The 26,950-nt window shown below is 39.9% G+C and overlaps 1 protein-coding gene across 1 annotated transcript in view; it reads right to left on the bottom strand.

The window, feature by feature from the left end:
• Positions 1–26,950, bottom strand: part of LOC113406570 (cytosolic carboxypeptidase 6-like) — a 1,366,737-nt gene that overhangs the window by 1,062,385 nt on the left and 277,402 nt on the right. The window lies entirely within an intron of this gene.

The raw sequence follows: 26,950 nt of genomic DNA, 5'->3' as shown, positions 1-26,950 counted from the left end.
AGTGATCCTGATGCAAACCACAGCCCACTTCACTCTACATCCACAAAGGAAACTTGGACTCAGTTTTGCAACATCTAATGTTTACATGCCCTACCATCTAGTGGAATCCATAGCCCTGCATTAAGTGCCCAGGCTCCCTATACAATGCATGGGGAGAGTTAGGTGCCTTGGAATGGAATCTACAAATGCCAGCAAATTGAGTGGGGAGCCACCTAAGAGAGCCAGTAGGAAATGCTGAAGAGAGGGATGGGTCCTAAGCCCCACCCCCCCAAGGGAAGAAAGGCACCTAAATCCAGACTGGAGAGAAGTACCCCCCTCCATTTGGGATTCACAACCATGAACCGACTCCTGGAACCAGGTGCCTAAGCCCTGTCTCACAACAAACCAAGGAGGAGGAACCCAGTGTTTAGAGCAGTGACCCAAGATGTGGGAGACATGAGTTCAATTCCCCCTTCTGCCTGAAGTAGAGAAGGGACTTGAACTTGGGTCTCCCATCTCCCAGGAGAGTAACATTGCTGCTACTGACCTCTCCAATCACTAGGAATCCCAAAGAACAGCTGAATCTGGAGCATGGGATTCTCAAGTGTCTAATGGAGTTAGGTGTCCGCTCCCAGTGAAAATCAGGAAAGTTTCCAATTACTAAATTGTATGTTATGTGTGTAGTATGAACAAATGTGTTCATTCTATATGCATGCCTGTATTTCACAACACAGTACAGTGACTGGAAGCTTTAAAGTGTTCATTTCAAAATGAAATGGAATCACTTACTTTTTGGGTCACAAGACCAATTTTTTTAAATAGTTGCTTACTACAAACACAGATTTACATCACAGGCCATAATGGTTTCTTTCCATTGAAAGATAGGCATTTTTAACTGTGTCAATAAGCACTAAGGGTGGAATTTCTCAAAGAAGGTAAGGAAAGAAGGCACCCAAACCTCATTGATTTTCACTTGGAGTTGGGCACTTAACTCCATTAGGTGTTTTTGAAAATCCCACCCTAATAGGCTACACTTCCTCTGATGGTCTCACTTCATTCTTATAATTGCCAAGTATACCTATGGTGCCCTACAAATATGACAATAAGTAGAGTATAATAATACAGCAGAATACTTACGCTAAATCCTTGTACTTTTTACCTTATTTTACTAAAGGATTACATATCTGTCCTATTCACTTATAAAACATGTCCTTTAATTATGTACGTTTAGAGCAGCCTAATTAAAATTCAGTGCATAAAAGCGTGCAAGGGTTGATAACCCATAGAACCCAGCAGACTCTAGTTAACATTCAAATGCATCCTCCATTTGGACAGACAGTAAGACTTTTCCACCTCGTTGGCAGACACTAATGATACTTGCAAATATGACGAATGTCTTCATTGGTGAAAAATTAATGCACCACAATAATTTTTCTACCTGGGGTTAATGAACATGTCAGATGCTGAAAATGAGTTGTTTGAAAGTAAATTACTATAATCTATATTTAGAAGACACTGCTGTTGGGAAAAAAAATCTATGGCGTGTTTGATGTCCTCTGCTTACTTTTTTTCATGATTTATCTGTTAGCCTAATGAGGCTTTATACTGTGCTGACTTCTCTGTTGATACACGAGAATGTTTTCTTTTTCCTAGAGTGCCCATTGTTTCAAGGGGGAAAGGTTAGGTTTGACCCTACTTGCAGCAAACAAGCTAATATTCGAGAGAACAAAACCTAACATGCTTAGTAATCCAGAAGGGGTAGAGCCATGCTGAAGCCCATGAAAACAGTTATGTTTGTTAGAGCCCAAACCAAAATACCAGATTCCAACACCCTGGACATTTTGTAGCTCACCCCAGCCCTTCTTTTTTGAGCCTTTGCACAATAATGGATTAGTCTGTCTCTCTACCTCCCTCACCTCCTGACAGTGATTGGATCCTGAATTCCTTTGGGTGATTAAGGAGATGGAGACTTCAATAGTTATTTGTAACAACTGGGAGGGAGGCAGGAGAGGAGCGATTTCTGGTCACTACAGATCAGTCATTATAAAAGCTGACCAAGCTCCTGGAAGCCTCTGAAACACAAGATGGGGCATTGATAGCTGCCTGAAAGAACTACACTGGGAACTAAAAGTGAGTTTGATACAGGGAGTTTATTTACTATGGTGAATCCTCTCCTCCTTCAGAAGTGTGGACTAGTTTGCCAGAAGTTATACTCAAAGATTTTCATTGTGGTATATGTTCGCAAATCTTAACTGACCATGTGTTCACTCTTATTTTCTGTTATCCAATTATAAACCTGTGACTAAGTGCAGTGGCCACCATTGGACAGTCAGCTTTTGCTAACAATAACCACCCAGTGGTATATGTGATACCACGGTTTCCCACTGTATTTAGAAAAGGAAGTAACAGTGGCAGGTCACAAAGTAGAATGTACTGGAAAATGTTTACTAACCACTGTACTTTGATCAAACTGAATCCATATTATGTTATGCATGAGATATTCTTCTCACCTGTTAATTTTTTACCATTATGAAAGCCCAATAGCCGCTGGCACTATTATTCCTATGGAATGCACCTACGTCTCTGCATCGTTAATCTAATGTAAAAAGATGAACTCCTATTAAAAATTCAATATAATATGTTTTTAAAGCTAATACTGAATAATTTATTAGATGATCATTTGCTTTGTCATGTACTTCATGTTATCAAAACATGACCTGAACATACCAAGCAACCAATAGGGGTAATCTAATTACCCTCTAATCCACAAACAAACAGCGTTAAGGATTCCTGTCAAAGACTAGTTAATACTCAAACAGGATCCCAAGTCCATCTAAAAGTGCACAGAAGTATGGCTGCATATCTCCATAGGCAATATGCAAATGTGGTGTTCTTCTAAACACATCTTCCAACAGACTGTAGTAAATGCAACTTCATATTCAGAACAGAAACAATGCTGCTGGAATGTGCAGACAGAGAAAAGCAGGTACAGCATGGGTGGAGAGATTTTGTCTTGACTCCACATCAAATCCCCCTCTTTCAGTATCTTTCCACAATTTGTGGTGGATTTTGAGCAGTGGATCCCAAACTTTCTATCGAGGCAACCCACCCACTGCATTGTCTTTTTGTGTCAGCCACCATTACATATATGCACTGTCTGTGCTGGCACCACAACCCTAATCCCAGGATGGTGCAGAGGGTAGGCCAGTGGGAGGGGAGGGGGAGCAAAGCCCACCCTACACTCACCCTGCAGTGGTGGTTTCTGCCCTATGATTCTGGGCCCAGCTCTATGCTCCAAGTGATGTGGCCGGTGCCCAGGGTTACAGCACCACTCAGGTTTGGCCAGGCCGCCCTGTCACCCTGAGTAGTGCTGCACTGGACCAGGAGAAGTATATTTTTGCTGAAGCCAGCCCGGGATGTGGCAACCCAACTAGAACCTTCCCAGGACCCACTAGTAGGTTAGGATCCACTATTTGGCAAACTCTGATTTAGAAACTATCTTGATTTAAAGAAGTCCAAGTGATGGAGAATTTTCAACATTTCTTGGTAACCTGTTCCAATGGTTAATTACCCTTACTGTTAAGAACTTGCTTCTTATTTCCTGTTTGTACGTTGCTGACTTCAACTTCCAGCTAGAGGATCTTGTAACACTTCTATCAGCTAAGGGTCTTCTAGTATCAGATTAATTACCTCCACAAGTAGAATATTACACCATGATAAAGCCGTCTCTTAATGATGTCTTCAGAAAGCTAAATAGAAGAAGCACCTTTACCTTCACATTGTAAATTTGATGATGTGTCTAGAGCCTGCCTTTGCAGAAGGAGACAGTTCTGCCTCTCTGGCACAATTCTCCCCCCGCCCCCAACAAATGACAACCCCTCCATGAGGATCAGGTTCCATGGAGCTGGGAGAGCAGGGAATCAGATGGGGTGTCTTCAGGTTTGGCTTCTCCCAGAGCCATGCAGCCTCAGCCATTAAATTTTGAGGCTGTCGGAACTTACACTGTTTTCCCCCTCCATTCTGTGAAACTTCTCTTTAGTGGGTTGTGACTGGTTGGGATACTTCATGGAGGAACCAGGGATGTTGTATACACGTGTTTTCCTTTTATTTAAATGAGAAATTTAGCAAAATACAAGTACCAAGTGACCATAACCCAATGTAAGAATTTCCTGCCAGTTGTATCACAGATGAGCACAAAAGGCCTGTAGTATAGTGCTCATAACTAAAGCCAGACTTCTGTCTACTCCAGTGTTTACACTCTCCTATGTAAAGCTCCTCTAGCTGTTCACCTGAACACATTTTATAGGAGGAGATTACGAATAATCCCCCACCTAATGAATTAAATCAGCTACATGAAGATATGCTAAGGGATAATGGAACACCACAAGGTAAGAGTAGGATAACAAGGAGGAAGAATACAAATATTGATTGAAGTATTAGCCAGGGTGAGGTTCACGGGGAAACAACTGAAATCCTTGTACACAAATGCAAGGAGTCTGGGCAATAAAACAGAGGAACTGGAATCACTAGTGCAGGAGGGCAAATCAGATACTATAGGGATTATAGAAATATGGTGGACTAGCACTCATAACTGGAATACAGGCACTGGCGGGTATGTGCTCTTTAGGATAGATAGGAATAAAGGTAAATGTGGTGGGGTAGCATTGTACATCAATGAAGCTGTGAATTATAAAGAAATTTAGTTTTATACTAATAAACAAAGCAGAATCTGTTTGGGTTAAAATAACATTGGGCAAGGATTGTGAAAGAAGTTCTATTGGGATAGTGTTAGTGGTCTTCTGTAGACCCCCCCTCTCCTCCAAGTTGTGCTCAGTTACATGGATAGAGATATCTCTAATATTATTAGAGAAATACTTTTGGGAATTGTCATAATAGGAGACTTTAACTTCCTGGATAGAGTTTAGAGAATAAATGCTACTTATACTGGAAGGGTCAAATTATTCATGGGTGTGACAGATGATAGTGTTCTTCATCAAATTGTCACTGAACCAACGAGAGGTGATGCGATTTTAGTCTTGTTTTTGGTAAGTAGTGCGGATGTCATAGAAGAGCTGGGTGTAGGAAATAGCCTTGGATTGAATGATCACAAGTTGATTCAGTTTAAATTAAATGGAAGGATAATCAAAACGAGGCCATCAACTATGGTCCTTAATATCTAAAGGGCAAACTTTGCGAAATAAAGGTGTTAGGCTCCTGACAAAGGGAATTATTTAAGGAAGTCCACTGGACTGAAGGGCTCAAGAACTTAAATGTGGAGGAGGCTTGGAATTTCTTCAGCTATACAAAAACGATCTGAAATTGACTTCCTAAGCAAGGGGACAAAACTTGTAGGGAAAGTCACAACATGCAGCTGGAAGATTAACCACCTCAAAAAGGTTATTAGGAGTAAGCAGAGAGCCTAGAGAGAATGAGGGGGGGAAAAGGTTGATGAGCAAACAAAGCTGCATTGTGGAGGTTAGAGAATGTAGGAATAAAGTGAGAATTGCTAAAAGTCAAGCTGAAATAGCTCTTGCTAAGGAAATTTTTTAAAAGAGGGTTTTTAGACTTATAAAGAGAATAAGGAAGGCTAAGGTTGGGCCGCTATGCAGCCTGGATGGGAAGGAGATTAAAGATAATCTAGGTGTGGCACAAAGCCTAAATGAACATTTTGCCTCTGTTTTCAAAAAGGATGATACTATGGAAAATGTGTGTGAAAACAGTATGACTGCTGGGAATGTGTGTCTAAAAATGGAAATTACCACATCTGAGGTGGAGGAAAAAATTAGAGCTTAATGTGCTCAAATCGGGGTGGGGGAAGAGCAGGTAATTTCCATCCCAGAATAATGAAAGAACTGGCACATGGATGGCTAGTCTGGTAGCAAGGATTTTAAATAAATCTATCTATTCAGGGGTAGTACCATATGACTGGAGAATAGCTAATGTCATACCTATATTTCAGAAAGGGTGGGAGGAAGTGATCTAAGCAGTTACAACTTGTTAGTCTGACCTCAATAGCGTGCAAGGCTTTAAAACAAATTGTGCAGGAAAGAATAACTAAATTCATGTAGATAAAAGGGATGTAATGCAACATGGGATTACTGATGGTAGATCATGTCAGACTAACCTGATTTCCTTCTTTGAGAACATAACAGATTTTATGGTAAGAGAAGTGCAGTAGATCTAATATTCTTGGACTTCAGAAAAGCATTTGACATGGTACCACTATGGGAAATTATTAGTTAAATTAGGGATGATAGGGATCAGTATTTAGATTGATCTAGGTGGATAAGGAACTTCTGTTGGTGTCGTGTGTGTGTGTGTTTTGTTTGGTATTTTGTTCTCCATCCTCTGAAACATCAGGGATAGCCATGGCTGGAGATGCAACATTGGGTGAGGTGGGCAGGGCTCTGAGGTGGCACTGAGCATCCTCTCTCTCTGGTGCTTAGCTGGCTGGTTCTTGCTTACCTGCTCAGGATCTAGTTGATCATATGTGGGGTCAGGAAGGAATTTTATCCTGGGTCTGATTGGCAGTGACCTTGGATGGTTTTTTGCCTTCCTCTGCATCATGTGGGTGCAGCTCACTTCTCAGGATTGTCTGGGTATATTTCACTTAATCATTTCCCTGCCACTGTAGGGGCCTCAGGCATTGGTGTGTCTTGACCCCTCCTGTTCTCTGCCTGTGGCATAGAATAGTCTAGTCTCCGTGGGCTGTAATACTTTAGTCTAATTTTGGTTGTTGTGTTTAGTATGCAGGTACTGGGTGGTGCTGTTGGGCTGTGATATACAGGAGATCAGTCTAGATGATCTTGTGGTCCCCTCTGGCCTTAAACTCTAGGAATCTAAAAGCTTCTTCATTAAAAATAAATATTTACCTGTGATGCGAAATAATCAGGTAACTCAACCTTGTTCACCCCACTCCCATGAATACACACAATAATCCTTAGCATAATGGTTTTAATTTAACCAGTGACAGACAAACACACAAAGAAATACTATTTCCCATAACACCACAGGCCCATGGCAAAGTTTCAGTCCCTCCTTTCTAGGTATAAAAGCACCAGCCTCTGGGCAAACTTTCTTTACAGGGACTCTTGCCCTCTCAGACTTGTTGCTCCATGGTGGCAACAGCGTTCTCATTCTCATTAGTCATCCTGGACACACATAGTTAACTTCCACAACAGCACAGTAAGTTACATTTTTGATCATTAAAGCAGTATTTGGGTGATCCCATACAATATATAACTGACCTTTGCTTTTTCCTGGAGAGAGCTCCTTAAATAACATATTGGATATTCACATGTGTATATACAAGTACAAGCTTTTTATAAACACCCCTTTTCTCCTAGTATAGCTACTGTCTCAAGGTAAAACCTTACATTTCAGGATTACCTCAGTCCAAACTAAAACAAATGATAAAGAATAAGACCATACATTCTTCCCACATACTGGTTGTAACCAGTTTCTTGTCTTATGGACCTCTATCTAGTCCATGTAGTAATCATAGAATCATAGGACTGGAAGGGACCTCGAGAGGTCATCTAGTCCAGTCCCCTGCACTCATGGCAGGACTAAGTATTATCTAGACCATTTCTGACAGGTATTGTCTAACCTGCTCTTAAAAACCTCCAATGATGGAGATTCCACAACCTCCCTAGGCAATTTATTCCAGTGCTTAAACACCCTGACAGTTAGGAAGTTGTTCCTAATGTCCTACCTAAACCTCCCTGGCTGCAATTTAAGCCCATTGCTTCTTGCCCTATCCTCAGAGGTTAAGAAGAACAATTCTTCTCTCTTCTCCCTCCTCCTTGTAACACCCTTTTATGTACTTGAAAACTATTATCACGTCCCCTCTCAGTCTTCTCTTTTCCAGACTAAACAAACCCATTTTTTTTTTCAATCTTCCCTTATGGGTCATGTTTTCTAGACCCTTAATTATTTTTGTCGCTCTTCTCTGGACTTTCTCCGATTTGTCCACATCTTTCCTGAAATGTGGTGCCCAGAACTGGATACAATACTCCAGTTGAGGCCTAATCAGCGTGGAGTAGAGCAGAAGAATTATCTCTCGTGTCTTCCTTACAACACTCCTGCTAATACATCCCAGAATTATGTTCACTTTTTTTGCAATGGTTACACTGTTGACTCAGATCCCTTTCTGCAGTACTCCTTCTTAGGCAGTCATTTCCCATTTTCTATGGGTGTAACTGATTGTTCCTTCCTAAATGGAGTACTTTGGATTTATCCTTATTGAATTTCATCCTATTTTCTTCAGACCATTTCTCCAGTTTTTCCTGATCATTTTGAATTTTAATCTTATATTCCAAAGCACTTGCAACCCCTCCCAGCTTGGTATCGTCCGCAAACTTTAGAATTGTACTCTCTATGCCATCATCTAAATCATTGATGAAGATATTGAACAGAACCGGACCCAGAACTGATCCCTACTCATTATGCCCTTCCAGCATGACTGTGAACCACTGATAATTACTCTCTGGGAATGGTTTTCCAACCAGTTTTGCACTCCCCTTATAGTACCTCCATCTAGGTTGCATTTCCCTAGTTTGTTTATGAGATGGTCATGCGAGACAGTATCAAAAGCTTTGCTAAAATCAAGATATACCACATCTACTGCTTTCTCCCTATCCACAAGGCTTGTTACCCTGTCAAAGAAAGCTATCAGGTTGGTTTGACATGATTTGTTTTTGACAAATCCATGCTGACTGTTACTTATCACCTTATCATCTTCTAGATGTTTGCAAATTGATTGCTTAATTATTTGCTCCATTATCTTTCCGGGTACAGAAGTTAAGCTGACTGGTCTGTAATTCCCCGGGTTGTCCTTATTTCCCTTTTTATAGATTGGCACCATATTTGCCCCTTTCCAGTCTTCTGGAATCTCCCGTCTTCCATGACTTTTTAAAGATAATCACCAATGGCTCAGATGTCTCCTCAGTTAGCTCCTTGAGTATTCTAGGATGCATTTCAGCAGGCCCTTGTGACTTGAAGACATTTAATTTGGCTAAGTAATTTTTAACTTGTTCTTTTCCTATTTTAGCCTCTGATCCTACCTCATTTTCACTGGCATTCACTATGTTAGACGTCCAATCACTGCCAACCATGGGTACCATAGTTATGGGAAGCCTTTCAATTCCATAATTACTGCCTGGCTAACTAACCAGAGGCTCCAATGCTTCACACTTCATGGCCACAATTAGGGGAGCCCCTGAAAGCAAGGATCATTTAGGAGCAGTGCTGTGTACAGACCAAACAACCAATGGTGCTGCTGCCTATCCTCCAAGAACTGCAGCTTAGGTGAATACAACTCCTGGATCCTTTCTTGGGAAACTGTACACTCACCAGGGAGAGATGAATGGAAAAACTGAGTTTGAAGTTGTGGAGTTTTGTCCCCTGCATGGCTTATTCTTGTGAATGGAATAATGAGTCTCTACGTTTTCCTAATAGAGCCCCTGGCTGTATTACCTAACCACAGCTGCCCTCCACTTTGGGAAAGCCCCTTAAAGGGGGGTTTGGGAGGCAGCTATGTCCAAGGGAGGGCCTGGATAATTTCCCTTGGGTACACTCAGGGAGGAGAGAGAGGATGAAGGGATACAAGAGCAGGTGGGAAGGACTAGGGCTTCAGCACAGATGTCATTGGCTCTTGTAGATCTGCATAAATTGGGGGCAGACTTCAAGCTTGTTCTGTGGAGATGATGCATAACCACCCCTGAACAGAACAATATGGGGAAAACTTCAAGAGGAAACCCATATTGAGTTTTCTTCTCCCTTAGCACCTTCCCTTAGATTTTAGCATAGAGGGGACAATCTGATCTAGCAATATTAAGCCACATTCCGCTCTTGGAGTTAGTCCTGTTGTACACAATTGAAACTGAGAGCAGAATCTGGTCTGCTGAATGCTGAAGGAAAAAATATTATATTAAATAATTAAAAAATTAATTACATCATAGGAAAAGTGCTAGAATGTAGGTCTCATGGGCTTTTAAAATAATAACCCTTCAGATGAAAATGTATGTTTGCTTTTCTTGCAAATTCTGTGGGTAAAACATTAAGATTTTTGCTACTGCCCTTTGTTTTCAATTCTATACTACAACTTTTTGAACAATGACAGCTTTCCTTTGTTTCTTATTTTCTACAGTACTCTGAGTTAGGATAGCAAACACAAAAGAACTTTACTATTCTTAAATAAGCTGTCTACACACTAAAATTCTGTCATTCAATTTTGACAGATCAAGTAATAATTTTATCTACCATGGGAGAGTATAAACTGTACCAGTACAGGAATCCTAGTGGGTGTATAAGCTGTAACCATCATAAATGACACTTTTTATTCCCTTTGAAAATCCTCCTGATTTATTACATTTACTTAGAGACTGTCACAGCTTATTTTTAATAGACACTTTTTTAAAAACATTCCATCAAGTGAGTTCCTATGTGATGCCGAGCAAACTGATAGAAAACGGTGACACTCTCACCCAAGCTGTCATTATTCAAAAGGATTTCTTCTGCTCAGGTTGTTTTCATTTAGTAAAATAATTTGATTTTTCTATGTCTGCCCACATTCTATTCACAGGAGGCAAAAGAAGCTCAAAACAATGTCTCCTGCATTTAATATGCAAGGAGAATGCTTAATAGAATCATTTGCAGGATAATTAAAAGCCTGCTGATACATCTTATGAAAGTGTGAAACAAAGTACAAAATGAATAGAGCCAAATGGCAATTTCTTATTTCTGTAGAATAAGTGCTAAACCAAAGAGGTCATAATTGCTGTTTTACGTAGGGAAAACAGTTAACAGGAATGTTTTAGATATTTTCTTCAGTAAAACTAAAGCCGACTGTTTTCATACAGAAATTAATTGAGTATCACAGATGAAAATGCCACAATGTTGTGCTACTAAGTCTGGCTGTGTTTTTAAGCGAAAAATTCCAGAAATTGAAATACAACTGAAGAACGGTCCAAGTTAGTCAATTTTTAAGCAAGTTTCATAAAATGGCACATGCAGCTTTCTATGAAAATTGTGACCCCCCCCCCCCCCCGGCCAGGGGGCTTTTTCTAACAAAGCAAGAATCCTCTATGTAATTCATTCATGTGGCATCAACATAAAGCCTGACACTGTATAACTAGTAAATGGCTGTACTATCTTCCCCTCCTCCACCACCACCATTCAATAGACTATATCACTTCAAATTATTGCTCCAATGGTAATTTTCTGAAATATTCTCCTTTTGATGCAGATATATAACTCCCATACTGCAACCACCTGCTGTGCAAGCTATCCTGATTCTCGTCTTCTTTCTTAAAGCAACTAACCCCATATCTGTCTTTTTATTACCAGAAATTAGTTCCTAATTATAGTGGTTGTAATTTGTGAACAACTGCTGTCTCAAGCATTGACCCATTTTAGTGAATTATAAGCAAGGTAGGTACAGTTGATTCCTTTATTCCCCAAATGGTAAGCAAAGCAAAACATTATACATAGAAGTGGGACAATGGTGTCAAACTTTATCTACTACTTAGATATTATCGCTGTTATAACATTCCCTTGACCTACTAGAGAGGATGCTGTTCACTCCCCAAATACCTGCTGTCAGGGATTATATAGAAAGATTGAAGCTAGATAACAACAGGAAAACCTTCCTAACTGTAAGGGTAGTTAAGCTCTGGAATATGCCTCCAAGCAAGGTTTCAGAATACCTATCACTGGAGATTTTTAAGTACAGGTTGGACAAACCTGTCAGGAATGGTCTAGATTTACTTGGTCCTGCCTCAGATCAGGGGCTGGACTTGATGACTTCTCAAGGTCCCGTCCAGCCCTACATTTCTATGAGTCTATATAATTAAATGAAAGACTAAATTAATGCTAAGATTCTATGAACCCCACAAAGGGAAGTATATTCCGAGCTAAGTTTCTTCCTCTGGGAATGATTCTCTTCTAATACCAGTTTTACACCAATGTTACTCTGTTTAGTTCAGTGGAGTTACTCCTGATCGATAGGAGTTCAAAGGAGAGCAGAATCAGACATCAGGCCTTTCGCTGCCCCTTTTTAGTGTGTAAGCATTGCTTGGATCTCCACTCACTGATGAATAAATTGTGCCCTGACTCATACCTTGTACAACACTCCCACTGTGACTTAGGTGGGGTTGAATAGGTTGTAAATCAGGGAAGAATTTGCCTTTGCATGATCTTACATAAACAGTATGGTATGTGGCTATATCAACACACACAAGTGTGATATGTCATCATCACAGACTCATTGTCCCAAATCTGGCATCTATTTGCCACTTGTGCAACCCCATTGAAACCAGTGGGATTCAACAGGGTTTAAATCAAATAAGCATTTAATCTGGCCTATCCAGGGGTGAAAGTAATTTAAGGGACTTACGCAGAGCTCCAGCAGCGGAGCTCTGGCGGCAATTTAAAGGGCCAGGGGCTCTGGCTGCTGCCAGGAGCCCAGGGCCCTTTTAAATTGGCCAACTGGGGAAGCTGTCCTCTGCCGGTATGGTTGGCTGTGTACTGGCTCTTGCCGGTACGCCGTACTGGACTGTACCAGCTTACTTTCACCTCTGAGCCTATCCATGGTGTCAGCTAGAATTCCTGCTTGAGCCAAAAAATCACCTGGTTATTATGCTGTAGTACAAGCATGGACTACAAGGTCATCTTTTCATTTCCATGCTAAGTGTCATTTATCTTCCAGATCTTTCTTGACAGATCTTTTCTGCCACCCTTACTTTCACTAGTAACACCTCATTATGCAAGTAGTTCCAATGTGAGTAAGGGTGGCAGGAGCAAGCCCTTAAGACTACATTGTGTCTGTTAAGCAGAGCTGAGAGTAAATATCAGAGCCACAGATGTGCTGGCTGTTACACTGGTGTGCCCAGGGATTGAGCCCACTACTACATCCAGTTGTGAGGTGCTGCCTGCTCTCCCATGTTTGCTAGTGATGTTCCACTGACCCAAGGTAGGGGTGGGGGCATGGAAACAAGGCCATGGCTCTGCATTTTTGGGATGCCCCAGGGTATATGGACAGAGCACTCTGCACTCCTCTAAGTGCAAAGGCTGGGGAGGCTTGGGTCATTCCCAAACTGTTTACCCCATGTCAGGCCCAGACAGCATCCAGTCCTTACTGATATCATCATGGCTCTTAGAGAACGCCAAGCAACTACTGGAACTCAGCTACTACAGAACGAGAATGATCAATTTTAATGTTTTCCTCACCTCCCGACATGAGGGACTATGGATACAACATTTCCACTTGGAGGGTTTGACAGACACTAACTAACTGTTGTTTTCTGCCTGACAGCGAGTACAGCTACCCAATAGGATCACACTGTTGAATCACTTGTCTTGCATTAGCTTGTGTTAACATGATGCTTCATGGAGAACATAAGGTCTGTTTCCTCCTATGTTTTGAAGAATCACAAAGCACATGCTTGGATTTCCTTAATAAAACATGAACTTTTTGTATTAAACATAGAAAAGCTTCCCTTGGATAAGAGAGATGAAAAACAGCAGCCTAACCACATTGCATGCCAGCACTCTGACCAGACGTTCAAGTTTTTCTTCTTTACCCTTCTGCCTCCAGGCTAATTTATTATACACCAAACACACTGTTAGCGCAATACAATTAATTAATTAAACACAGTCACAAACTAGAACATTAATTGTAACAATGTATTACATTTACTGCAGCCTGTCTCTTCTAGCTAATGAGAACACAGCAAATTATATAGACTCCAATGTATCTATATGCATGCACTTGGAAATAACTAACCCTTTTGTTATTCGATCAAACACACTATGCAAAGCACATAGCTATTACTTCTGTGGGAGAATAGGAAGAAATTCAACCAGTCATCAAGGAACCAACCCTAATTTCTTGATAAGCAGCTTGGCAAATCCTTGTTTCAGCTAAGATTATACCAAAACAGGTAAAACACTAACCTTCTTGTTTTCCCTCTTTTAATGTTAAATATATAGTATGGGTGTATTTTAAGCTCTCTCTCACTATTCTATAGCACTATCTATTGACTGCTTTTCTGCTTCCAGATACGAGGAGCTGCAGCTATTTTGTTTGTGCCGGGACCCGAGACCAAAAGCAAGGGAGAATGAACAAACGTGAGGAGATGCGATGCCCAGCAGATCTATAGGCACAGGTGCCTGAGAGAGTACAAGCTGTGATCCTCAGCATAACTGAGCGGATCTCTTGAAGAGATTAATAACACTTACTTACCTATTGCACAGGGATGTTATGAGGATTAATAAGTTAATGGCTATGCAGCACTTTGAAACTGTAGCATGCTATTGTTAGGGAACAATTGACGATTAAGGCCCTAAAATACAGACATCCTCAAAATGCAACCCTTGGGAAATTACTAATGAAGCTTTTCATAATGAATCTCGAACATAAGGTTGGACTGTGAGTGAAAAAGTGTTCCAGAAAATCCATGTTTAAAGAAGAAATATAGTCTGCAGTGTTGGTCCCAGGTATCTCGAAAGCTTCTCTCTCACCCACAGAAGCTGGTCCAACAAAAAGGTAATATTGACATTTTGGGGTCACAGTGCATTTTAACACACACCCCCAAATAGATTAAGCCATATGATAATACACACATTGAATTATGATACTGAAGTATAAAAGTGAAGAACTGCTAAATGGTAAGATTAAGAGCTTTGTTAGTTATACTTCAATAGTTTATAATTATGGAGAGTGAATGAGTTTAGATGAGATAGGCTGAGGCCTTGGCACAAGCATTATCTTGTTGGCATAAGTATGGTTTCACCAGTTCTTCTCCTCTTACATAGACTTGCTTAAATAATGCTACTGCTGATAGGACAAAGGTATATGTTGCATTTGAAGATTTTAGGTAGAAGGGAAGTTAATTAGTATACTAAATACACAAATCTGTAATGACAAAAGTACCCTTTCACTGGAAAAACCCAGGAGCAGGATGACATGAAAACATAATGACATGAAAATTGTATAAACAGCCAAAGTTGTGTAAACTGAAGTTTGTGCATATATATTGTACGGGTTATATAAAACAAATATTCAATGCTGATTGGAGAAAAGCTAATGAATATGTAATGAGGAAATGTGTAAGAATCCAAATGAGAGGGGGCCCAAATCAGAGAAATACCAGACCACAAATTGAAGGATCAGGACTGAAGAACCAGACCAGGGATCAGAAGCAGCAATAACCATCATGAAGTACAGGAGAGCTTCCTGGTACCTTGCAGTTGGGTAACTTGGGCCTCTACCTATTCCGTTTTGTCTGATTATCATCTGGCATAAACATGGGTTCATACACCATTATTGTCACTTATATAGTACAAAGTTGTATAAATAAAAGCAAAAAATGATTAAGCCTAAATTGGGTACACTTGTGACTCAGTTTCCCATCTTAGAACATATATAGTGACCAGAAAGTCTCTTAGGCACACACACACAACACACAGTTTCTACTCTTTCTTACCAAAACAACTGATAAGCTGATGGGCAACACGGGGTTAGAAAAGACAAAATCATGGAAATTACTGTTGAGCGGGGGGATACTTGGAGTTCTAGGCTATCTCTTGTACTGTACTAGCTGTGTCAGCCACAGTATCCCAATGCCAGTGATCCCACCAACAGCATCCATCTCACTGAAAGAGACTCAAGGCTACTTGAAACTAGACTACACAGGGGCACTCAGGAAAGTTAATCTGAATTAACTTTTAAAGTGGGTTAAGCAACATTAAATCCCTGTGTGGACGTTGTCATTCAGAATTACAGTAACCTTAATTTGGTTTAGTTTAAGGCCTGATATACACTTCAGATTTAAGTCGACATAGCTATGGCACTGAAGGTGTCTGAAAAATCCACACCACTCAGTACCACAGCTATGCCAGCCTACCCCCCCCCCCAGTAGCGTAGACATGACACGGTCCAATTTGGAAGTGAACTGAAACTCAGTTAAGAATTTGATTCAGTTTAAACTAATCCATTTTAAATTCACACCTTTCGTTAATTCAGATTAAGTTTCCTGAGTTTCCCCATGCAAACAGGGAGATGGAGGCAGAGACCTTATCACTGCACTAAATTGTGTATAGATTAGGGCAAATCCAAACCAAGTATGTTTTGCCAAAGAATGTTTAGCTTTTATATTTAATATTTTTTAAAAGGACTGTGCCAGAGAGGACACTGCTATGTTTTTATTTAATAGATTTTTAAATGATTCATGTTATTACGCTTATTTGTACTCTGTGCAGATATATTGCATTTTTGACGTTTTTATGGCTAATTTGCCAGTTGTTCTGTTTTTATGGGGTTTTCTTCTGTTTAAAAGAGAGGGGTTTTGTAATAACTAAATATTCACTATTCAGTTTTTTTCACAGCAGTTTTCTGAATACAAATATTTTAAAGATGAGCAGATGCATGCACATATCAGATCCAGTCTGGGGATCCGCCCTATCTCTAATTGGCCCACTTCAAACTACTGATTCTTTCATTTAGCGTAAGCTTTCATCACATGCTACAGAGTCTCTTTTTTATAACGAGTGTTGTGAATGTAGGCCCGTATGTGGCATCTCTCACTGATTTAGGTATGCCAGACATTTTTCTAGCATCTAGCCAAATATCTCATAAAGTGATTTACAAAGTTTGTAACCAACTGCATACTTACAGAAAGGGATTGCCTCACCACTCAGTGAAATGCAGCCATCTTTGAGATGGAACAAAGTGTGGCAACACTGTATTGCTGTAATTCTCATGGTTTTATTTCAAGTCTCTTGATATTTGATGTTTTTCTTAGAACTCCAGCTCTTGGAGTCATGTGATAACTTGAGACTCAGCTTCACTTTTTAAAAATTAAGGGCCAGATTTCTAAAGGAATTTTGGATCTTAAAGATGCAGCTAGGCACTGAGTGGGATTGCCACAGGACCCTAATTCCCACTTAAGTCAATGGGAGTTAGGTATCTAGGTGCCTTTCAAAATACCAATAGGTGCCCATCAGGATCATTAGATATTTAAATACCCCTAATAATCTGGCCTACCTCCCACTGATTTCCATCAAAGTTAGGGGCTTAAATACCTTAGATGATCTAGCCCAAAGTGCCTAGCTCTTGTGATTGCAGAGAAACCATGAAACCACAAGGCTCAAAAACCAGAAAGCAAATTTTAAAAAAGCGAGCACATTTTATTATTTTAAAAATCATAATTTCTAAGCCAATCCCATGATTTGCGGGGGGTGGAGGCTGATTCATGATTTTTAAATGCTTAGGGTTGACAATACTGCAATAGTTCACAAGAAACAACAGGGCTACTGATACAATATTCCTTGCATATTTATACTTTTTAAAACACACAATTCAACTCAAAACCATTGTGCACGTAGCAATATGTGATTATACAAACTAGATATCACTGTCCTGTACTTCTTACCCCTATTCTATCTTTTTTCTTGTGACACTCACTTTGAAAGTCTCTTAAATTAAAATGTGAACTAAAGAGAAGCACTAGCCCTTGAAATATGTCTGTACAGCACCTAGCAAAACGGGGCCTATTTCTGATTTGCATTACAGTAGGGACTGGAGGCACCAATGCTACCGCTAAAATGAAATAGTCTACTTGAAACTAGAGCAAACTTTGAAATAGGTAGAAAATAATTACGGAATTACTAATATAACAAGAGTCAATCTTAGTTGAATGAGGGATAAATCCAATCTTGTCATCAAGGTACTGGGATGAATTTTGAATTCAGTTACATCTGTGCAAAGAACAACTCCATTGAAGTATGTGGAGTTGTACTGGTGTAACAAAAACAAAATTTGGGCCCTTTCACTATTTCCCTCATTTGTGTTCCCTTTTGTCTCAACATCTGATATGAAGCTTATACTTTTCCTTGCTCTAGTATTCAGCTGCTGTTCCATCTATTTTGTGATAAGGGATTTCAGCAGACACTGTGTCCTGTAAAATTATTAGTTGTATTGCAGTAGCACTTAAGAGCCCCAGTGATGGACCAGTCCCAGAGAGTTTAAGTGCCTTCTACTGGGCTTGATTCACATTTCTTCCCATCCAAGACTTCGTGAGGATCTTCTCAAAGCAAGAGCTATGGTGGAATAGTGTCTCCTTATCTAACTCTATGCTCCAACCTGATCTCTTTACTCCCCTTGTCAAGCATGAATGTCATTGTACTAGTCATACAGACATGTTTCAGGATTTAATTATGAGTCTTCTCTACTATTTCTTGTTCCAATGCTCCCACAACAAGAATACCTGATACAGTAGAGTTGTGACAGAAACTGACAAAAGCCAGAAAATTCAAAAGTTGAGGCTGACACTTTACACTTAACTTATGCTGTTGTGAAAAAGAAATATACAACAGGATGAGTTAATGATAGAATGTCAACCTTTTGTCAGATTCAATAACCACCTTAGCATTGTTATCTAAAAGAAGGTATTTTATATTTAATTTCAAAATCAAGAGACTGGAATGGTAAACTTAAAAAAGGGTGCAGAAGAGAAAATGAAGTGTGCTTTGAAATATAAATAAGCATGCTAGAAGCAGTTCTAATATGGCTGTAGAGTCCAAAAGGAGGAGACTGGCCATTGCTGCTAGAAGCTCTCCAGGCCCCAGAAGTATGGGATGGGGATGGGTATAATCCCAGCCCCATGCATTGGTTGCCAGAGGCAGAGCAGTGCCACAAGGAGAGCACTCTAAAAACTGTAGAACACATGTAGTAAGTGCCACAGGAAGTGCATTTTCCCTTGCACTCCAGGAAGGTTTATGCCTGATCCTAACATTTACCGGAAAATGCTTTTAGAGGGTCCCCAAAACAGCCATGTTCCCATCTCTTCACTTCCTGGAATGTCAGTCTAAAAAGACCCTATAACGTGATAACAGTTTATAAATAAACAATAAATAATTATGACAGGATAAGGGTTATTTGTAGAGTAGGGTACTACTCAGTGAGGAAGAGTGGTAGGATTGGGATCCAACTGAATTGCCCAAAGAAGCCAGTTGCTGAGCCAGGAAGAGAATCCAGATCTCCCAAAACCCAGTGCTGTATCCATAAGACTATCCTTCCTCTTGGCTATGTCTAAAAGATCATAACAGCTTCATGTTTTAAAATACAAAACCATTTACTCAGTCTGTAAAAATTGTTTTCTTCGCAGGAAGAGGGCCACATTAGTTAAATATATTACTAATGCTAACACATCATTAAATGGAGTTTTAACGGATAGAAGAGAACTTTCATCAAAGCACCAAACTAAATAAAACATTATTATAAGTTGGATTTTTTTCTAGATATTCTAAATTAAATTTTTCTCTGAGAAACAAAAATTGTAATGAGCCTCTGTTCATTAAACTGTTATGCTCCATTTATTGTGGTATTTGGTAAACTTTACTCATAAAGAGTATACAATTTATATCAATCAGGCACAGCTGGAAGTTTTTGCTAAGAGAAGGCACAATACTAGTATAGCAGCGGTGTTGTAGGGAGTCATGATTCTGCTGCAAAATAAAGTATGTGAAACTTCCCATTAGTCTGTCATGATCTTAACAGAAATTAAAGGCAAAACCAAGGCAGTTATGCAAAAGCTATTCCATTTTATCTGTGCTCATGCTTTATGTGGGTCTATTTGCTCTTGTGCTCCTCAAACAAGTATGACAGGGAGCATTTTCCCATCCGTCTTGGATTAAAAGTACCCAAGCAGAGTCAATATGGGCTGATGCTCAGTTTGAACTTCAAAAGATTCAGTCATGCAGTTCAGCATCCAAAATTCTGGATGCATATCCCAAGCTTATCAGAACCCCAAGCGTCTGCTAAAATGGACTGGAAAATTCACCTGGAATTCAGTTCAGTTCATTCAATTCCAGGCACCTCATTACAGTAAGACTGAACAATTATCTTATTTTGCATTATTAATCTGGCTATATCTTCAGCATCTCAAATGTTGTAACATTGTTGAATATGTATTCTGACCTGACAAATTTATTCCTGTGACCTTACATTAAAGATATGTTACTGCAGTTGACCCATGAGTTATACTGACATTCTGGAATAGTGTCTCTACTGGTTACACCTTAGATATGATTGGAGATGCTCTTCCTGATTCTTTCAAAGTCACCAAAATGTACAAACTACACACACATTTAAATAGCAAAATTAAAATTTGCATTTTGAATAGATCGCAGAGAGATGAATCTGTACAGCACATATGAAACATACATATTTTCTTGAAGAGATTCCAAAGGGTTCGATCCTGAGTAGTGCTGAGCATTCTCCATTTCTATTGACTTCAAACAAGGTCTCAAAGAATACTCAGTACTTTGCAGGACCGCACTCTTCCTTACTAACATTTAATAAAGATCTCTGTGCTTTAATACAATCATTCCTTCATTTCTAAGTTGTTCGTATGTGAGTAAGAAGCAAACAAAATACAAACCTGTAAGTTTTCAGAAACTTAGTTTAGGAACACTCAAAGCATGTTCTGCGGCGTTTAAAGCACTTGCACAATATATTGTGCTGTTTTCAGCCATGAAACAATCAGCAAAATATTACAGAGTGATGCTTCCTAAAGAAAATGAGCTAGCGAAAAATATTGCTTTCCTGTGTTAAGAGACCGTCATAGGAAATGTAAACACTACATATCAGACCCTAATAGAAAATGTGTACTATTGTTTAATGTACTTGTTTTCTTGTTCTTAAGAGTATACAGAAAATGAAAAACCTTACTCTGCTTTTACTTTACAAATGCATTTTATATTCCAGAACAATTTGTCATTTCACACCACAGTTTGTATAAATTAAAAGCAGCAGGATTACAATTTTGGTTTCTTGCGGTATTACAATGCAGATGATCATACAATACCACCATGCAGGTACTTGTTTTAGTACACAGTTGAAAAAATCCTATTGTATACCCTCAGTACTTATTTCTCAACAGATTTAAGGTGCCAGTCAGATTTTTACCAAGGGGATGGGGAGGTTGTGTGTGCATGTCTCCATCCCATTGAAGGCAGTGGGCATTGCTCATGTACATCTGTGGACAGAATTTGACCCACAGAATTTACTTCATTTTCTGACAAAATGAGGATTACGGTGCAGTGTTCTCCTCCTCCCTTCTCCCTCCCCCTACCCTCAAGAAGGTAGAATTGAGGAAGCATCACAAGATTTCCTTTAAAATATATTTATACACCACTGTGCAGAGTACTCAAAAGCAATTCTGTGCCTCCATACATTTCAGCACTTCAGTGGAATTAGGTGCTTGGGAACTAATTAAAGAACTTCTTAAATATTCTAAACATTTCCACTAGCTAGCATTCTTATACTTGTGATACAAAATAGTCATCTGTGGTGTCAGTTTGGGCTTATATTCCTCACTAACAATTGCTAGGGCCACAAACAAACAAAATAATCAGATTGTGTTTATCATTTTAGAAGTTTGATCACAGTAACACTTACATGAAGATTTCTGCTTCCCCATTTTGAAGATAGGGTTAATATATGGGGTAATTCTAGGGACTAGGCTGAAACATACTAGAGAGGCTGTCAGTCTCCTACTGCAAGCTTTTATACCATAATTGAGCCCCTCCCCACCCCCGCAAATGAAAACTCAGGGTGGTTTGTGTTGTGTAGAGTTTGGGACTATGCTGGTCACAGAGGAGGTCACAGGTTGACAGTCCTAAATTATTCAGCCTAGTCTCCCCTTGATTAGAGTGAAGTTTAGGGAAGAATATTGATAAATGAATCATTTGATTTAAATGGAAGTCCTAACTACTTGGATGAGGTCTGAGTGATACTTTATCCCTATGAAACACAGTATAAAGGAAGCTAGACCACGAGAGCCTACATTTCCCCAAACTTTCTAGCTGATGTAATTGATACCAAAAAAGGAAGTTTTCATAGAAAAAGTGCAATGAAGAGCAGGTTGCCAATGTTTCAAATGGGAACCCCATTAAACCTGCTCACATCACACAGATACCATGTGAAGAATATAACTATAGTGGGATGATGGGAGGAAGGGTAGCTTTCATTAGGAGGACAGCATGCAGCCGGCAGGTGTTTCTTCATACTAACCACCACACCAATATTCCAGAGCTTTTCAGGAATCTTAAGTAGTCCAAGATAGCTGGAATCTGAGAGTCAAATGATATAGTTGACTCTGTTCACCCCAAAATCAATAATTTCTTCCACTTTACAGCATAGGTTTACCTGGTTGAACTGTCTACTTTGCACAATAATATTTTAGACAGAGGAACATGATCTTTCTGTGTCTGACATCCAGTAGCCAGGCTCTGAGATAGAGATAGGCTGGATTTGGATGCCAGGTGTTTCTGTTGTTTTGAGATATTAAGCTCAGTAGAAGTACTAAGGGTTTTGGTGGACGAATTGATAAGAGCATCAATTCCAGGTTCCTGTCTCTATCAGACAGGAACAATCATGAGGATCCTTGAATAATTTTGTCTGATCTTTGAGTATTCAGGGAATTAGAGGAATTGGCGGAAGAGTGTATATCTGTTCTGGGGACCATGGAATGACAAATACATCTAATATAGATCCTGGGCTGAGACACCCCCCCCCCCCCGGAACACTTGCTGTTCTTGTCTGTTGCAAGCAGGTTTAAAGATGGATGACCTGATTCCTTGAAAATGTGATATATAACTGAATCTTTAATCATCCACTTGTGGTCTGATGAAAGCTGCCTTCTTAGACAGTCTGCTACAACATTCTGCAGATCTGGCAGATGTATGCCGAGAGACATTTAGTGCTGAATGCACCAGTTCTGTAGTTGAAAGCTTTCATGGCATAGTAGGGATTCATATACACCTCCCTGCCTGTTTATATAAAAACAAAGCCATAGTGTTGTGGGTTACCACTTGATGAGTCAGTTCTTGCATCAATGGGAGGAAATGGAGCACAGACTTTGTGAACTGCACTGAACTCTATCATGCTTATATATAGACAACTCTCTTCATGAATCCATAGATCTTGTGCCTGATGAAGGACCAGGTGCACTACCCATCCAAGAGAGGATGCATCCACCACTCAGGTCTTGGTTGAGGGATGGAGAAAAGGTACTCCCCTACACACTTGGTTGGGGTTTTTGGAGGCTAAGGTTACCATCCTAAACTTGATGAAAGCATTGAGCCGCCTCAAGTCCAGAGTTGGACGCCATCTTCCCTTCTTTGGAATTAGGAAGTAAATTCACATAGAAAATTTTCCCTCTATATTGAAGAGGAAACCACTTCTACATCTCCAGACAGACAGAACTGACTAAATCCTGCTATCACAATGTTTTGTGAGAGCGGTCCGTGAAGGGAGGCAGGAAAGGAGAGTTGAGGGTACATGTTGTATGGAACTGTACAGCATACCTGACTAAGAATCAGGTTCCATGATTCCTTGAAAAATTGAAGACTATTCCCAAATATGAGGGAGGAAGGTTTAGATCCTTTACACTGGTCATATTGCAACTCCCACCCAACCTATCAAAATAGTTGTGTGGATGTAGAAGCAGAATGAGATGAAGTTGCGGCTGAGGCAGAAGGTTTCCATTTCTGCAAGTGCTGCCTCTTCCTTGGGACTTTGAGGTTCTATAATAAATGACAGAACTTGATGATGATCTCTGTTTGGAATAAATGTGATGAGGTCTTTGATTTTTCTCTTGGGAGCCAGAGTACAAACAGCAAGAGAATATAGTGTAGTTCAGGAATCTTTCCACAAGTGAAGTGTCTCATCAGTTTTTGCACTAAAGAGGTCCAGACCCTCAAAGGGAAGATTCTCCATGGTTCACTGTACTTCTCTTGGGATTCTAGGATTTTGTAGCCAAAATGGCTTTTTCATGATAACCAAGGTTACCACGGATCAAAATGCAGTATCAGCAGCATTCAAGGCCACTTGGAGGGATATCCTGGCAATTCACTGTCCTTCGGTAACCTAAATGCCTCCCTGCTCTCCTGTGGGAGTTTGTTAATAAAGTCCAAGAATTTAGTATAATTTAAGAAGTCATGTTGAGTTAATAATGCTTAATAGCTTGCCATCTGAAATTGCAAGCCAACGATGAATAGTTTTTGTCGGAATAAATCAAGCTGTTTTGGATCTGAGTCATTCTTGGCTTCTGTTGTCTGGTTCTCTCATTAGCTTCCCCAACCGCTAGGGAAGCAGGTACTGCATGTGTGTACAAATACTCCATTATGGTGGAAGGCACCTGGTACCTTGTGTCTGCTTCTTTAGACATAGAAGTAATTGTAGCTCAAGTCAGTGATGGATTTTTGTTGGGGTCCATGAGAGCTTCATTAAGCATCCCACTTGCACAGGCGTAGAAGAACGAAGAGTATCCAAAATTTTAAGAGAGGATTCTGGTACCTCCTCAAGTGATATCACACAAGAATCAGCTATTCTTCTGAGCAGGTCTTGAAAGCAATTATAGTCATCTGGGAGAGAAGGAGCAGATGGGGCTACCCCCTTGTCATGGGGCAAGGATGAAATAGTCACCAGTATCACCTGATCCTCAGTTTGAGGGTGCTCAGGATCACATATTGTAAGATAAGACACCCTGGGCTCCTGGTGTGGAGCAGGAGAGAAGGATGACTACTTGGGCAGTGAAGATCCCAAAGGTTCCAATAAGGCCATGCTGGATGACTGTACGGGAAAGGAACTGGGAGCCACCATGAAGATGGGCACCATGGTATATAGCTACTTTCAATCCCTCCCATGAGACATAGATCTAACTGAAGCCCTCAATTCCCTCTCAGTCTTTCAATATTCATAAAAAGGGGCCCTAGTGGAATAATTAGAGGGCCTTCCCTCTTGTGCTGAGAGTCAGAGGAAGAAAATGAATATTTTAGGTCTAAGGGGTGGGAGGCTGAAGCCAGAGCATTAGGTTGCATAAATGATCCTAGAAGACATCAATTACAGGAAGGCACTCAATACCAGTGAGGTAAAAGGTATTGGTCCACAGTAGGGATATTTTGTTCCATAGAAAGTAGAGGAGATTCCAGCTTCTATGAAACATGAAGGTCCTTTCCTACTGCATACTTTCTCAGTACAGAGAGGGGTGATACTGCAGACGTTGGTGTGGGAGAAGGTAGTATTGGGCCTGATAGGTGTTTTTTCCTCAAAATGCCTTCAGAAGACCGTAATCCTCCCCTGTGCTTACCAGTACCACAACTCTCAGACTTGGGCAATAACAGCACATTGTATATATAGATGCAAACCTCCTAATGCCTAGTGATCTCAGATTCTAAACAGAATTCTCATCCTGATGGGGGCATCATGTATAAGTCTTTCTTCACCTTGTCATACTTAGTTCTACCTCTGACTTCCCCTCTCTACTACTGTCTCCTCTTCTTCCTTCTCTGAATTTACCCTCTAAACCGTTAAGTAACAAAATTATATCTATCTATAATTTTATTAATCTAACAACTTGGTAAAATACAAAACTTTAAAAGAGTTATACATTTATATAAACTCTAAATCTAAAAGAAGGAAACTTACAAAAATACTGTAATATCTATGGTGTATACAAATTTGGAATAATTACACTGGAGTTACACCAGAGTAAGTGAGGTAAGAACCAAACCATGTGTGTGTGTCTAATGTAAAAAACATATTTTTAATTGAATTTCTCCTCTTTCCCTCTCAAAGCACTCTCTCCTTTCCAACTACAAACTGATAAGAGAGCATCAACAAGATGCCACCCGCCCCACTTTCAGGTGCAATGAGCTAAAAAGTCTCATATCTCATTCAAACCCATTTTCAAACCTTTACAAGTTTGCTAGAAAGTGACCATTCATACAGGGGTTTGTATTTGCATAAAAACAAATGTAATATTTGTGCAAATGCTGTTAAATTTATAGCTTGAAATTCACACCCACACTAGACTGATAGGAAAGTCTAGGAAATGTATGAACAGGAATGGCAGTATTTATCCAGGAATGGTTTATACCGCTCTAGTATTTACCCATTTAGCAGGCTTTTCTAGTGTACTTAAGAGCCAAGTTCTGCCTTCAGATACACACACAACTCCCACTGATGTCACTGAACTCACTGATAACAATGATAGTTATGTGCATGTATCTGAAAACAGAATTTAGCCTTTTCATATAGCGTTGGAGTTGCAAAGTAAATTGATACAAGTATGTGAACTGAATATTGACCTCGTATTGTACTACCCCTTATTGAAATACATCATTATTGTTTCCTTTTATGCCTACTCTAACACTAAAGCGAACATATGTGTATCCCTACAGGGTAGGGCTCGCTGGCTTCATCTCTAGCACACTTAGTTTGCTAGGTCCACTGCAGGCTGTGTTAGTAGCAGCAGAACTTGCTTCTGGAACAGCCTAAGGGGCAACATTGTTGATGGACTGTATGGGCTGCTTCATTTTCCTGGACAGTTTTTCTTTGACTCATACCTGGCTCTGAGCATTTTGCTTCTGTTATATGTATTACTTCCTGCATAAAATATAGATGAGTTGTGTTCAGGAGTTTTAAGGGTAAAAGACTGTATACAGCTTCACTCAGTCATATGTTTGGGGGAGGAGAGGAGAAGAGAAAGCAAGAAAGACCGCTTTCCTTTGACTTATCCAATTTTTAGTGAATTTGTGAAGTCTATTCATAAGTAGTAAAGTTTGCACACTGTATTGTAGTAAATTTATCAAGGAAAACAGTAAAAGTTTTTGTTTTGTGTGTTTTATTTAAAAAGGTAAGCTTGTTTGCAGTATATTGTGGGATACATTTTCAACAGCCAAGACCCAGCTCCCCATATTTTGGATGTACTTTATGCTCTCACATCAGGTAGCCAGAGGTATAAAATAGGGGTACAATTTTGCAGATACAAAGGAGGCCACATGTCTGAAAAAAGTGTCCTTATCTTTAGTCAGATGTATGTACTACCCTCCACCATTAACATAGCTACAAATAAACTCACAGTCATATACTCAATTTATATGCTCTTATGTTTTGTCATGT

Source organism: Terrapene carolina, unplaced genomic scaffold, assembly GCF_002925995.2.
Source record: "Terrapene carolina triunguis isolate 2854851 unplaced genomic scaffold, T_m_triunguis-2.0 Scaffold105, whole genome shotgun sequence".
Classification (NCBI taxonomy): Eukaryota; Metazoa; Chordata; order Testudines; family Emydidae; genus Terrapene; species Terrapene triunguis.
This window is presented reverse-complemented; position numbering and strand designations above follow the sequence as displayed.